Genomic DNA, 8,660 nt, shown 5'->3' with positions numbered 1-8,660 from the left:
ACAATAGTATAATCTGTGTATTAGTCAGTTTATATTTAAGTCAAGTGAGCTTCAATAAATGGATATTTGAATGAAGAGCCTCAGTTCCCAGTTGAAGATTGTCCTGGGCTTCTCTACCCAGCAAATATCTCTATCCTTTACAAAATATAAGATTAGTAGTATAACATTACTTTGTTAACTGTTATATCCTTAGTTTCTAGTACATGATGACTGCTCAACTAATATTATTTGAATAATTAGTGGCTGAGCTACAAGTATGTTGCTGCTGAGTGGTCATAGTAAGTCACAGGGATCTGGTGTGTGATGTCTGTTTACTTGACATTTAATATAGTGGCTTAATGATTTATTCATTTTATATCATTTTTCTTTGCAGGTTAGACTTATTTGCGAGCTTTAGGTAAGTACTGAATTTCATCAGATTTAAAACAGGAGTTCTCCTCTTAACATCAGAATGCTATTTTATTCAAATATGTAAGTATTGCTAAAAACCTTAAAAGCTATACAATGCAAAGATAAAAATATGGCCTTTGAATTTTGAGTTTTACTTAAACACTGTTAAGTATACCTATGACTGCTTTTAATCAATAATTGGAACTTCTCATATTTTTAGGCCATTATTTAATTTCACCTATTTTTCCCTCACTCATTTTGACTTAGAACTGTTGATAATATTTTAATCAACACCCATAAGGTCAGATCTGTATCCACATTATAATCCATCTTTAAAAAATTAACTTTCAGAGATACACAAGCTTACATATGGCTTCATCAAAATGAAGAAGAAATTGAACAGGGAATGAAAAAGAAAATCAACCATACTTGTCTTCTGTATTTCCTTTCCTTCTGCAGTAGTCTTGTGTAAGGAAATATTAGAGTGTCAGGTCCCTTTAGAGGTGAATAGTTTAGCATATATGTTGTGTACATCTATGAATCCAATCAAATTTATTACCATAAATTTTCTCTCATTTAACAATACAATACATTATTTGAATAGTAGCTCTCAGAAAACTCTTCAAATGGAATATTTTATTTATTTTTATTGAAATGTAGTTGATTTACAGTGTTGTGTTAATTTCTGCCATACAACAAAGAGATTCAGTTATATATATATATTCTTTTATGTATATACATATATATACATACATTCTTTTATGTATACATATATATACACATTCTTTTTAAATATGTTTTTCCATTATGGTTTATCACGGGATATTGAATATTTTCCCTCTGGTATACAGTAGGACCTAGTATTTTATTCATTCTGTATATAATAGTTTGCATCTGCTAATCCCATATCCCGACTCCATCCCTCCCCTACCCCGTCTCCCCCTTACCAACCACAAATCTCTTCTCTATGTCTGTGAGTCTGTTTTCGTTATGCAGACAAGTTTGTGTCATATTTTAGGTTATATATATATAAATGATATCCTATGGTATTTGTCTTTCTCTGTCTGACTTACTTCACTTAATATGATAATCTCTTGTTTCATCCATGTTGCTGCAGATGGCATTATTTCATTCTTTTTTATGACTGAGTAGTATTCAATTGTATATATGTACCATATCTTCTTTATCCAATCAAATGTCAACGGACATGTAGGTTGTTTCCATACCAACATCTGAATATAGGTATTGTGAATAATGCTGCTATGAACATAAGGGCACATGAATCTTTTTGAATTATAGTTTTATCTGGATATATGGCTGGAAGTAGGATTGATGGATCATACAGTAATTCTAAGTTTTTTAAAGAATCTCTATTCTGTTTTCCATGGTGGCTGCACCAAATTTCATTCCCACCAACAGTGTAAAAGAGTTCCTTTCCTCCACACCCTCTGCAGCATTTGCTATTTGCATACTTCTTAGTCATGGCCATTCTGACCAATGTGAGGTGGCACCTCATTGTAGTTTTGATTTGCATTTATCTAATAATTAGCCATGTTGAGCATCTTTTCATGTGCCTGTTAGCCGTTTATATGTCTTCTTTGGAGAAATGTATGTTTAATTCTTCTGCCCATTTTTTGATTGGGTTGTTTGTTTTTTTGTTGTTGTTATTGAGTTGTATTAGCTGTTTGTATATTTTAGAAATTAAACCCTTGTTGGTCACATCATTTGCAAATATTTTCTGCTATTCTGTAGGTTGTCTTTTTATTTCGTTTATGGTTTCCTTTGATGTGCAAAAACTTGTAAGTTTGATTAGGTCCCATTTGTTTATTTGTGCTTTTATTTCTATTGCCTTGGGAGACTGACCTAAGAAAACATTGGTACAATTTATATTAGTGAATGCTTTGCCTATGTTGTCTTCTAGGAGTTTAATAGTGTCATGTCTCATGTTTAAGTCCTTGAGCCGTTCAAATGGAATATTTTAAGTTCAATTACATTAAACTTGTCTTTTAAGAGGCAGTCTCACGTGGAATATAGAAAAATGGTACAAATCAACCAATTTGCAAGGCAGAAATAGAGACACAGATGTAGAGAACAAACATATGGACACCAAGTGGGGAAAGCGGGGAGGGTTGGGGGGGAATGAATTGGCAGATTGGGATTGCCATATATACATTACTAATAAAAAAAATACCAAATGGTACACTCTAAATATATGCAGTTTATTATCTGTTAACTGTATCTTAATAAAAGTTCTTTAAAAAAAAAAAAGAGGCAGTCTCATAGTAGCCCCATCCCAGCTACAGGACATCTAAGAAGATGAGGCAATCCAAAGAGAGGACAAATCCCATGTTAACAAGTGTGTTGTATGTTAAGGATATAAAGGTGAATCACAGATTGTCCTTATTTAATTCATAAATTGGCATTTGAAATCGTTATCTTGGAAAACATATTTTTAGGCAGGAGTAATGGCCAAATGCATACACTTAGGGTGATACTTCTGACATGCTTGAAAAAACACAGTTGTTGTATTTAATGATGGGAGTGAGGGAGAGAGATGAACATAAGGACAGAGATGTAACAGGGGGCAAGATCCTGTTGGTTCTTGGCTATTCTGAAACTTGGTAATTTTCTCTGAGTGAAATGGAATATAGGAATTTAAAACACAATGAGTTTTTTTTTAAAAAGGTGATCTTGGTTGCTGTGTTGGGAATAGACTGTATGAAGCAATGGATGAATCAAAGATCTAGTTAGGAGGGCTTTGTAGTAATACAAGTAAGAAATAACGATTTCTCCAACTAAGCTGGATGTATCAGAGCTGTGATATATAGTGTAATTATGCACATATTATGAATATAAAAGTAGACTTTTTTTGGTATGAAATTTAAAAACATTTTGGGGAAGAGTTACCTTAAGCAAACCAGTAGAATAATAGTGCATTACAAAAATATATAGTTTAATGAAGGTGACAGACATTAGATTAATATCCATTATTGTCATATTTATAATATGAAATACGTATTTGGTCTTCCACCTCTTTTCTGGCACAAAGCTCTGAAAATCATTGGAATTTAAATGATGACAATAGCTCAAAAAAGATGGCGGAGGAGTAGGACATGGAGATCACCTTCCTTCCCACAAATACATCAAAAATACATCTGCTTGTGGAGTAGCTCCTGCAGAATACCTTCCTAACGCTGGCAGAAGACCTCGGACTGCCAAAAAGTCAAGAGAATTTCCATGTAATTGGGTAGCGCAAAGGAAAGAATGGGAAAAAAAGAGACAAAGGACTCCTGAGGATACCAGCCCATCTGTCAGAGATCTGTGAGGAGGGGAAGTCTCCCACACACTGGGGAGCCGCCTCACTGGTGGGGAAGGACAGGAGGAGCCTCGTAGCCCACAGAAGAGAGAGCAATGGCAAGTCTGCTGAGGGCAGAGTGGAGAGATTCCCGCATGGAGGAGTCAGGCGGCACTCCCCAGCCAGAGAAGCTAAGCTGCTCACTCACGGTGGCGGTGGTGGGGGCTGGGTGCCGAGGCTTGGGCTTCAGAGAACAGACACCAGGGAGAGAGCAGGGGCTGGCGTGATGAGAACAGCCTGGGGGGCAGGTGCGCCAGCAAGCTAGGAGGGAGTCTGGGGAAAACCCTGGGCCAGATGGAGACAGAGGGGACTTTGTTTCAGAGTGCTTGGGAGGAACTTGCCTCTCTGTGAACTCACTGGCTGTGAAGCGGCATGACCCGCAGCTGGTGGATCAAAAAGCCCGCCCGCCACCCTGTGCCCCTGCACTGCTGTGCGCCGGTCCCTGCTGCCTGCCTGCTCACCCCATGCACCACCAGGCCCCTGCGACTGCCCGCCAGCCTTCCTGCTGCCTAGCTCCCCCACCCCACCGCGTGCCACCAGGCCCCACTGCCTACCCACCCGCTGTGACCAAGGGTCCTGTGTGTAAGGCAAGTCATTGGCCACAACCCACAGGCTGCAGGTGAAGCCCACCAACACCAAGGGTCCCATGTTCAGGACCAGCTTCCCTGGGAGAATGCTCGGCACACCTCAGGCTCACACTGACCTCTGCTGCTATAAGCACTCCTGCAGATTTCAGTTAGACTGCCATATCCCTTCCTCCCCACTGACCTGAGGTTGCAAGTGAGCCCCAATTACCCTCTTTTGCCCCCTCTTGCCTGGGTGGGGAACTGACTCCTGAGAGCAACCCACATGCAAAGAGGGACCAAAACCAAAACTGATCCCCGAGGACTGCAGGACCAAAGAAGAGAAAGGGAAACAGCTTCAGGAGGAGCAGATTTAATCCCCACAATAGGCTTGAGAGACCTGGCAGCTGTGGATCACCCAAAAAGATGAGTGTTTCTACAATAGAGACTGTAGACATGGGGGCAACTGGGGTCAGGGGAAACTAATACCAGATCACAATCTGAGCTCTCCACAGTCCTCTCCACAGCAGGAGCAGAGCCCTACCTAGAAGTAGTGGAGGACTTCTTGATATGTTTGTCTTGTTTCTGGTTTTAGGTATTTGTTAGTTAAACCTTTACTGTATATATTTGTATGTGGATTTGCTTGTAATTGGTATGAGTACTCCCTCCTTTCTTTTCTTTGCTCTCTCTTTTTCTCTTCTCTTTGGTTTCTTTTCCTCTTCTCTTTTTGCAAGTGCAAGTGTGCACATCTCCTTGTGTGATTGTGACTGACTAGAGTTGCTTTTACCACCAGTCTTGGGGATCTGTCTGTCCTTTCCACTTCTTCCCTTTTTTCTTCCTTTTTTCTTTGCTCTCCTTCTACCTCCTGATTCTCTGAGCTGTGCAGCTGGCAGGGTCTTGGTGCCCCAGCCAGGAATCAAACCTGGACCTCTGAGACAGCAGAGCAGAGTCCAGGATGTTGGATCACCAGAGAACTCCTGACTCCAAGGGATATTAATCAGCAAGGTCTCCCCCAGAGACCTCATTCTCAACACCAAACTCCAAACCCAACCAAAGGCCAGCAAGCTCCAGTGCTTGATACCTCAAGCCAAACAGAACATAGACAAGAAGAATTACTATTAGGCAGCATAGGGAAAGGAGAGAGGAAATACTATAAATTAGACAAAATGAGAAAACAAAGAAACACCTTGCAGGCAAAGGAGCAAGATAAAAACCCACAAGACCAAATAAATGGAGAAGAAATTGGCAAATTGCCTGAAAAAGAATTCAGAGTAATGATAGTAAAGATGATCCAAAATCTTGAAAACAAAATAGAGAAAATAAAAGAAACATTTAATAAGGAACTAGAAGAACTAAAGATCAAAGAAACAGTAACGAACAACATGATAACTGAAATTAAAAATACTCTGGATGGTATAAACAGCAGAATAACTGAGGCAGGAGAATGAGTAAGTGAGTTGGAAGATAAATGGGGGAAATCACTGGCACAGAGCAGGAAAAAGAAAAAAGAATAAAAAGAATGGAAGACAGTCTCAGAGACCTTGGGGATAACATTAAGTGTACCAACAGCAGATGCAGAGAATGCACTGGAGGACATGGGGTTGGGGGAGGGTGGGGGTGAAGGAGAAGCTGGGATGAAGTGAGAGAGTATCATAGACATATATACACGACCAACTGTAAAATAGATACCTTGTGGGAAGTTGCTGTATAACAAAGTGAGATCAACTCAATGATACGTGATGCCTTAGATGGCCAGGACAGGGAGAGTGGGAGGGAGTCATGGAAGGGAGGGGATATGGGTATACATGTATAAATACAGCTGATTCACTTTGGTGTACCTCAAAAGCTGGTACAAAAGAGTAAAGCAATTATATTCCAATAAAGAGCTTAAAAAAAGTTATGGACAGAAGTGATACTAGTTGCACAACATTTGAATGTACTGAATACCATTGATTTGTATAGTTTATGTTATAGAAATTTCACCTAAAAAACTTAAATAACTAAAAAGTTTGGACACTGTCAAAAAAAAAAAAAAAGAACCTTCCTGCCCTGTGTCTATCTGCACAGAGAGATACTGTTTCTAATCAAAACTATCCCCTACTCAGAGTTCTTCTCAGAGCAATTTTCACATCTTTATTTCTCAAGCTGAAGTTTAAAGGGTTCATCATGGCAAGCACGTTGGTGTAAAAGAGAGAAGAGATTTTTCTCTCATCCATAGACCCAGCATAATATGGTTTAAGATAAACAAATGTACATGATCCAAAGAACAGAGAAACAGTAAGTAAGTGGGAACTGCAAGTGCTGAAGGCTTTGGACCTGCCCTCCATGGAACAGATGTGGAGGATGCTGGTGAGGATGAGACCATAAGAGACAAAGATGGTGAGACTGGGCACAAGGATGTTGATGCCCACCACAATGAAAACTACCAGCTCATTGACGTAGGTGCTCCTGCAGGAGAGCTGGAGCAGAGGGTGGACATCACAGAAATAATGGTTTATAATGTTAGCATCACAGAAAGTCAGTCTCAGCATGCATCCAGTGTGAGCCATGGCACCAGAAAATGCCATCAAGTATGAAGCAAGCATAGGGCTGGAACACACTTTAGAGGACAGACATCATTATACAAAAGTGGGTTACAAATAGCCACATAGCGATCATAGGCCATTGAGATCAGCACGTAGCATTCAGAAATGACAAAAAAACTGAAAAAGTAGAGCTGGGTCACGCACCCAATGTAAGAAATAATATTCTTCTTTGATATGAAGTTAATCAGCATTTTGGGTGTAAACACAGAAGAATAACAGAGGTCCATGGAGGACAAGTTAAAGAGGAAAAAGTACATGGGGGTGTGTAGATGTGAATTTCTCACAATTAGGGTTATCAAGCTTAAATTTCCAATCACAATGACCACATACATTAATAGGAACAGGAAGAACAGTGAGAGTTGGCGATCTGGTTGGTTTGTTTATCCCAACAGAATGAATTCATTCACAAAAGACATTTCTGGAAGCCATTCTTCTCTAAGAGAATCTGTGGACACAGGAGAAAAGTGTTCCATTAGAGAACAACTCAGCTTTTCCCACAATGTCTCACCCTATGAAAGAGTATCTATACTGTGAATGCCTGACACTATCCCAACCTTTTCGCATTAGAATCTGCCTTTACCATTATCACGATGCAGAGTGATGTGGACTTGCCCTTTATTAGAACTTCTATAAGCTAAATACAGCAAAGGATATCACAAACCCAGCCTCCAGAGGGAAGGCCAGTGCTGCCATATGCAAAGGTACTGCTGGAAAAACCAAGGGGGAAGAGGGATGAATCAGGAGAATTGTTCTCCTCTCATCTCAACATTTCCTCATTCACTTGAAATATTCCATCACCAGCAAAATTAGAGGTAGTGACACTTGCAAGCTGGTGCTCGCCACTAATGCAGATTAGATCAGATGTAGGAACCAAAAACACTGTTTCCAACCCAAGATGAGGGGACCAGAATCTGTGAGAAATTAAGTTGCTCCCCGTGTCTCAGAATAAAAGCCACAAAGATAGAAAAGTAAGAGTTCTATCTGCCTGGAGGAGACTTCCTGACTGATATATCTTATGAGCCCCCTAATGTCTCTAAACATTCTCTGATCCCTCTCCAACTGATTCTTCCTCCATTTTCACTTGAGTCTCACAACTGCACAAAATGAGAAAGAATGGGCATATATTATGTTCCTGGACTTTCATCTCAAAACAAGGAGCACAATATTGTAAACTGAATTCAAAACTCACCCTCCTTAGTTCAGAAAACCTCAGGGCTGACTCCCTTAGCCTTTGTATTTACCCAGGTGGTACTGGAAATGCAATTTCAGCTGCTTGAGCCTTGATTCCTTTGATTCCAAGAGGAGACAGCCTTGACATTTGCCCTAGAAATCTTTGTGAGCTCCTACACTTTCTGATTATTTTCAGTCTTTTCAAGAGGCAGAGAAAAATATAGCCTTTTATTATCACACTTGCTACTTGATTAGACACAGATTTAATGTGCGTGTAATGATGTAATTCACTTGGTTAAAAATAGGCTAGACGCTTCCTCAGTCCTTTCCCTAGAAAGTAGATTATATGTATAAAAGGGAACAAAGAGATTATAATCACCAAGATTCATGATGTCTTTTTTTTTTTTCATGATGTCTTTAGATCTTTGCGGACTTACACTTTTACTCATTTTAGCTTTACTCTAGGGATTATACATCCCTCAGGTAGATCCAGAGTAAATTTCCATCTCCTCATTATCTTGACCTCTGAAGGGAAAGCTACTACATTGTTTCATTCCTTCTTTTTTCCTACTTCCTAAATGGACATCTTTTCTGCAG

At 39.6% G+C, this 8,660-nt stretch overlaps 1 pseudogene; it reads right to left on the bottom strand.

The window, feature by feature from the left end:
• Positions 1 to 6,398: 6,398 nt before the first annotated feature.
• On the bottom strand, positions 6,399 to 7,309 carry LOC130860932 (olfactory receptor 8B3-like; annotated as a pseudogene).
• Positions 7,310 to 8,660: the final 1,351 nt, after the last annotated feature.

This window comes from Hippopotamus amphibius, chromosome 9 (genome assembly GCF_030028045.1).
Source record: "Hippopotamus amphibius kiboko isolate mHipAmp2 chromosome 9, mHipAmp2.hap2, whole genome shotgun sequence".
Classification (NCBI taxonomy): domain Eukaryota; kingdom Metazoa; phylum Chordata; class Mammalia; order Artiodactyla; family Hippopotamidae; genus Hippopotamus; species Hippopotamus amphibius.
The sequence above is the reverse complement of the archived record's forward strand: the minus strand, read 5'-3'. Positions and strand labels throughout refer to the sequence as shown.